Source organism: Balaenoptera acutorostrata, chromosome 5 (assembly GCF_949987535.1).
Source record: "Balaenoptera acutorostrata chromosome 5, mBalAcu1.1, whole genome shotgun sequence".
NCBI lineage: Eukaryota > Metazoa > Chordata > Mammalia > Artiodactyla > Balaenopteridae > Balaenoptera > Balaenoptera acutorostrata.
Window position 1 is genome coordinate 22,421,108 of NC_080068.1, and position 7,164 is coordinate 22,428,271.

General features: G+C 38.3%; 1 pseudogene; it reads right to left on the reverse strand.

Annotated features, from left to right (window-relative positions):
• Window positions 1-287: 287 nt before the first annotated feature.
• On the reverse strand, window positions 288-1,248 carry LOC103005054 (60S ribosome subunit biogenesis protein NIP7 homolog; annotated as a pseudogene).
• Window positions 1,249-7,164: the final 5,916 nt, after the last annotated feature.

Below are 7,164 nucleotides of genomic sequence, written 5' to 3' on the forward strand. Positions count from 1 at the left end.
TCCAACAATTTAGACTGTTACTCAAAACAAGAAGCCCTCTGATTCAAATATAAAACACAGTATTCTATTTAGCCAAATCACAACGATCTGAAACTCCATTTTTGAGCCATTTCTGCATTATAAGAATCTAGCCTACATTTGTCCTTATTATAGAGAATATTAAACTAAGAAGTCCCTGAAGAGGTCACAGTGTTGACAAAATTCAACATGACGGTGGAGCCTACACAGACAAAGGAAACAAAGCTAGGCCCTTCCACACAGCCCTAAGTCCTCGCAATGATTTTGGTTTAAATCAATGTCTCCTCGTGCCGCACATATTCCCCAGTGCTTGCTTGATGAAATACCCCAGTCGCCATGGGGTCTACTTTCCTGAAGTCTTGTGTAGACTTTGCTGCCACCCCAAAGCCCAAAGGGATGTCTGTCATGGAGTACACCATGACTCCCTGGTACTGAGAAGTATTTTCAATGATTCGACCAAGTGCAGATTTCAGCACATGGTTAGCATACAAGAAGGGCTGCTCTGCTCCAGGCTTTATCCACACTTTATACTTGGCATAGGGTGCTAGGTAATCCAGAGCTGTGATGTACAACCAAAACTTGTGGGTCTGAGTGAATTTTCCGAAGCACATTCCCAAAGACAGCAGCTTGTCACCGATGATATTGGCGGTCAACTTCAAGATCTTCTCACTCACGTTAATACAGCCGGTCGTTGTGCAGCCTGAAACAGTAGGTGTCATCGGGCTTGTCGACCAGCAGCTGAAGATTTTGTTATCATCTCAAACATTACACGGGTCTCCTCTTCAGTCAGAGCCCGTATTTTCCCCCTCGGTTGCAACACGGGATCCTCGTGCCTCAGTCACTGGGAACAGAAGGTCAGCCGCCAGCCGCTCCTTGGCAACTTAAACCCTGACTCTCTAGCCGCTTTCCAGTCATTCCCCACGCTAACACTCTGTAGCCTGGAGGACCATCGGGGAACGAAAGCCGCCCTAGCAAGAACCATAGAGACCGGAAGTGCACCCCGGATGCTTGCGATCCGAGATTCGGAGCTGGTGCACTGGGTGAGCAGGAGAGGAAGAGCTGCTGTTGCTGAGAAGGTGGCGGCGAGGGTCACAGCCTCGTCTCAGCTACGGCCTCAGGCATAGTGACGGCCACCACCGCTGCTCTTGGGGAGGTGCAGAATGAAGGACTCCTGGCGTCGCTGTTCCGGGACCGCTTCCCAGAGGCCCAGTGGCGTGAGCGGCCCGACATGGGCCGCTACCTCAGGGAGTTGAGCTGCTTGGGGCTGCAACGCGAGCCGGAGCACCTGGCCAAGGAGCGAGCGCAGCTCGCCATGTGATTTTTAAGTTGAGGTCATAAAGAGCCGTGGAGCTTCTGCTATGCTTATCCTTGAAACCACCTGAGCCACCACAGAAGTCTGACTACCCTGAGACCGCCGTGCCGTAGCGGCACACACAGACACTCCACCAACAATCGCAACTGAGCCGGTTCTTCAGCCATCTCCACCTAGGAGACGTGTGCAGAAGCTGTCCTAGAATTACATCTCCAGCCCCAGTCAGTCAAGTCATCCGCAGCCATCTTAGTCATACTAGCTGAGCTCCCAGAGCCATCTGTGTTGCGCTCTTTGACGTTTCTTAACACACCTCATTTCATAACCCAGGCTGTTAGAGCAACCGCTTGGTGTCCAGAAGGAAACACAGAGTCCAAGACCAGATCCGTGGAGAGAATGGAGCAGCTGAATTCAAGACCCATGGAATTTAATATGTACCAGTCGTTTTGTGAATGAATCAGCATGTAGAAATGTGTGAAGGGATATACGCCAGGTTGGTGGCAGAGAGAGGAGGTAAGAAAAAATGTTAATCACTCATTTTTTTCTTTGTTTATCTTTATTCTATTTCACTCTCACTAAACTCATATTATTTTTGCAATTTTTGAAGAGAAGTTAAAGGGAAAATGTTATTTTTTAAAAGCCTTAGAACATGCCAACTTTCTTTTTCCTTCCTCCATACTCCTAGCCTCCCACGGTGATGTCTGTTGATCTTCTCCTAGAATTCTACATGCTATATAGCACATGAGTTAAATTAGAAATGTTAATAAAGGAGGTGTGAGGTCATTGGTAGAGAAAAGGAGCCATTTTGTGTGACCGAGTATGATATATACATAAGTTCAGTCACTGAGAGCACCTCTAAAACGTAAAGTTTTGGTGCATGGTAGTAAGTGGAAATTCAGAAGGCCTCTGAGTAGTTATTTTAATTATCCACCTTTCTTGGCAGTTGTGTGGAAAATTGTGACATTTACAGTTTAACTCGTAGACAAATACCCAGTTAACAGCAGTCTTATTAAGACTGTTAGAAATTGAAAGAAACCACGCTCAATTTTATAACCCGAGTATAATTCCCCTTGGGGGTGGGGGGGACTAAAAAGAGAAATACTCTGTGGTAGTACTAGGCTCAATACACAATATTCCTACAATGTAATAGAATGAGTTCATTTAAGGTCAGTTATCTGTAAACTCAAATTCATATTTCTGGCAGATGTCCTCCAAGGTTTAACTGGTTTATGTCCAACAACTCTAAACAGCATGCCAATCATTTTTATTAGTATGGGGTACATTTCACAAGTCATTTTCCCCAGAAGGATCACTAGAAAGCTGTCAAACTGAGACATTTCACAAATGGATTTCTGAAATTTTTCTATGGGTAATTCTGCTTTGAAAATTTTCCAGGCTAAAATTGTCAAAGCCATGGTCTAGAGCGTAGAACTTTGGAACTTTGTTTATTGATTTGCCCTTATCCTGGAGCAGACTCAGAATTGTTTTCTGAGAAAAATCTTCATACTGTCTACAGTCCTCCAAGACCTCCTCTATGCAGAGGTAGACCAATTCAAGACAAAGTCTAAGTTAGGCATCTTAATTTTCATAAGGTGACATTCACTTGTATGTCTTTGCTCAGTTGATTTTTAAAATATATACTTTTTGAAGTATATGAGTTTTAAAAATACATGTATTTCAATTAGTAAAACCAAATAATTATTCCAAAACATTTGTCAAATAATCAGTTGTCCATCACTGGCCAACTTTTATCAAAAGTCAAAGTGCAAGATAAGTGAAGTAAGTCAGAAAGAGAAAGACAAATACCATATGATATCACTTATATGTGGAATCTAAAATATGACACAAATGAACCTATTTACAAAGCAGAAACAGACTCACAGACAAAGAGAACAGACTTCTGGTTGCCAAGGGGGAGGGCGGTGGGGAGGGATGGACTGGGGGTTTGGGTTGGTAGATGCAAATTATTACATATAGAATGGATGGACAAGAGGGTCCTACTGTATAGCACAGGAAACTGTATTCAACGTCATGGGATAAACCATAAGGGAAAAGAATATAAAAAAGAATATATATATATACACACACACACACATATATATGAATAACTGAGTCTCTTTGCTCTACACTAGAAATTAACACAACATTGTAAATCAACTATACTTCAATTTTTTAAAAAGTCAAAGTGCAAGAAATAATATTCATGAAGGACTAATTAAAGGGCATAAAATTCACCCAGCCTAATAAATAGTTTTGATATTTATCCCTGGACCAATGTAGACATTAAGAAATCTTATTTCATAGTTTTGGTTTTTTGTACTACCTACTGACAGAGAATTGCATTTACTGCATTGTGCTTTGGCCTTAGTCTCTCAATTTACATTGAAGTATACTATAGGCAACAGCTATACAAAACTAGTTGTTTTGATCTTAAGAATATTGTTGATAATATTTCCACTCCATGATTCTATGTCCTGTTCTTAAGGATGCCATGTCCTACTCTTAAGCATCCAAAATACTAAATTTGAGGAGAAAATTTTCTCAAATTTTATAACCAGAAAAATATTAGCTTATTTAGTTTTATCTACATTTATTAATATTTTTGTTACTATTACTATGCTACTATTATTATTACTATTATTGTTAGGACAGTATTTCTCTTTATGTGATAATATTGTCCTTTTAGCTTTGGCTTATCAGAAGTTTAGAGCTAAGTATAAATATGTTGTCTTCAAAGTTGTCTTTGAAGAGTTGTGTGGGACCTTGTGGCATATATTTATGTATATTAACTTTTTTCTTCAGTTATATCTCAACATTCTAAATTTCTTTTCCCTGTAAATAAGTGTCTTTAATTTTCATGTTATGATATGTGTACAATCCAGTAAGATATCTCAACTCTTTTTTGAAAGGAGATAGGTTATAATTTAATAAATAATCATAATCCTGTGATAAGAAATCTTTCTAAGTATATGTGTGGTATGTAGGATTTGGTAAGAAGCAGAATAGAGAAAGCTGGTAAAGAACTGCTGGGTTGTTCATAATAGAAATCCCTGAAGGTATCACATATTTTTAAATAAATGGAAAATTACTAAAAGCCATGATCTGATTTATATAAAAACAATAATATAAGATCGTAAAAGGAAGCCAACTTACAGTTTAAAAAAAATGTTTCTATTGAAACATTTATTCTGAATAATAATCATTAAAAATCCTGAAAACTCTAGGATTTCTTGCTCAGAATTGTTAAGTTTCATTAGCAGAAATGTGACAAAGAAACATTAATCCTAAATGAGTTTCTAAGCTGTAAAAAGTAGAAATGGAGATGTATAGTCAAATTTCAAATTTCATTCACACTATAGTGTATCTCAGTTATTTTGCCTCAATTTAAAATGGTCTTGTTTCCCAGTGCCACTGAAGATGATACAAACAAATGGAAAGATATTCTGTGCTCATAAGTTGGAAAAATGAATATTGTTAAAATGACCATACTACCCAAGGCAATGTACAGATTCAGTGCAATCCCTATCAAAACACCAATGGCATTTTTTACAGAACTAGGACATATAATCCTAAAAATTGTATGATAACACAGAAGACCCCAAAGATTAAAAACAATCTTGAGAAAGAAGAACAAAGCTGAAGGTATCATGCTCCTTGATTCTAAACTGTACTGCAGAGTTACAGTTATCAGAAACAGCATGGTACTGGTACAAAAACAGACATAGATCAATGAAATGGAATAGAGGGTCCAGAAATGAACCCACACTTACATGGTCAATTAGTCTACAACAAAGGAGGCAAGACTATACAATGGGGAAAAGACTGCCTCTTCAGTAAATCGTGTTGGGAAAACTGGACAACTACATGCAAAAAAATCAAACTGGGCTACTTTCTCATACCATATATAAAAATTAATTCAAAATGTTTTAAAGACCTAAATGTAGGGACTTCCCTGGTGGCACAGTGGTTAAGAGTCTGCCTGCCAATGCAGGGGACACGGGTTCGATCCCTCGTCCAGGAAGATTCCACATGCCATGGAGTAACGAAGCCCATGTGCCACAACTACTGAGCCTGGGCTCTAGAGCCCATGAGCCACAACTACTGAACCAGCGTGCCACAACTACTGAAGCCCGTGCGCCTAGAGCCCGTGCTCCGCAACAAGAGAAGCCACCGCAATGAGAAGCCTGCACACCGCAACAAAGAGTAGCCCCTACTCTCCACAACTAGAGAAAGCTTGCACACAGCAACGAAGACCCAACACAACCAAAAATAAATAAATAAATAAAATTGATTCTTAAAAAAAAACAAAAAAAGACCTAAATATAAGACCTGGAATCATGAAACTCCTAGAAGAAAACAGAGGCAGAACACTCTTTGACATAAATTGTACCAATATTTTTTTTTAATGTCTCCTCAGGCAAGAGAAACAAAAGCAAAAATAAACAAATGCCACCTCGTCAAACTTAAAAGCTTTTGCACAGCAAAGGAGACCATAAACAAAATGAAAAGGCAACCAACTGAATGAGAGAAGATATTTGCAAATCATAATTTTGATAAGGGGTTAGTATCCAAAATATCCAAAGAACTCACACAACAACAAAAAATAAACCAGATTTTTAAATGCGCAGAGGACCTGAACAGGCATTTTTCCAAAGAAGACATACACATAGCCAACAGACGCACAAAAAAAATGCTCATCACTAATCATCAGAGAAATGCAAATCAAAACTACTGTGAGATGTCACTTCACGCCTGTCAGAATCAAAGAGACAAGAAATAACAAGTGTTGGTGAGGATGTGGAGAAAAGGAAACCTTTGTGCATTACTGGTGGGAATGTAAATTGGTACAGCCACTATGGAAAACATTATGGAGGTTCATCAAAAAATTGAAAATAGAACTACCATATGATCCAGCAATTCCACTCCTGGGTACTTTCCCAAAGAAAACAAAAACAGTAGCTCAGAAAGATGTATGCACCCTTATGTTCATTGCAGCATTATTTACAATAACCAAGGTAAGGAGGCAACCAAAGTGCCCGTCTATAGATCAATGGATTAAAAAGATGTGAGTGTTGCTCAGTCATGAAAAGAATGAAATTTTGCCATTTGCAACAACATGGATGTACCAGGAGGATATTATGCTTAGTAAGTCAGACAAAGGAAGATAAATACTGTATTTTTCACATATATGTGGAATCTAAAAAATAAAACAAATGAACAAACGTAACAAAAGAGACTCATAGTACAAACAGGTGGCTGCCAGAGGGGAGGGGGTTGGTGGGATGAGTGAAATAAGTGAGGGAAATTAAGAGGTACAAACTTCCAGTTACAAAATAAATGAGTCACAAGGGTGAAACGTACAGCAAGGGTAATATAGTCAATAATAACGTATTAACTTTGTATGGTGCCAGATGGTAACTAGACTTATGATGATCATTTGTAGTGTATAAAAATATTGAATCACTACATTGTACACCTGAAACTAATATTAATAACATAAGTCAATTAAACTTCAATTTAAAATTTTAATAAAATCCAGGAAATAGGGGGAAAAAGTTTTTTTCTACCTTGGAGACCCTATCATAAAAATAAAACCTGCACCAAAATCCACCAAACTTTTCATATCTGTACATGATTTCAGTTGTCTAAAAGTGATGCTCAAGCAATCTTTTCTGAAATTTTAGAAGAAAACAATGGAAAGGAAAATAAGAGACAACAAATGCTTCTTATTATATAATAATAATACAACACTACCAACTTTTATCAATACTAAATTAATACTGAGATGACAAATATTATGTGTTTTTTTTTTAACCACGTTGATTTTTAAAGCCATT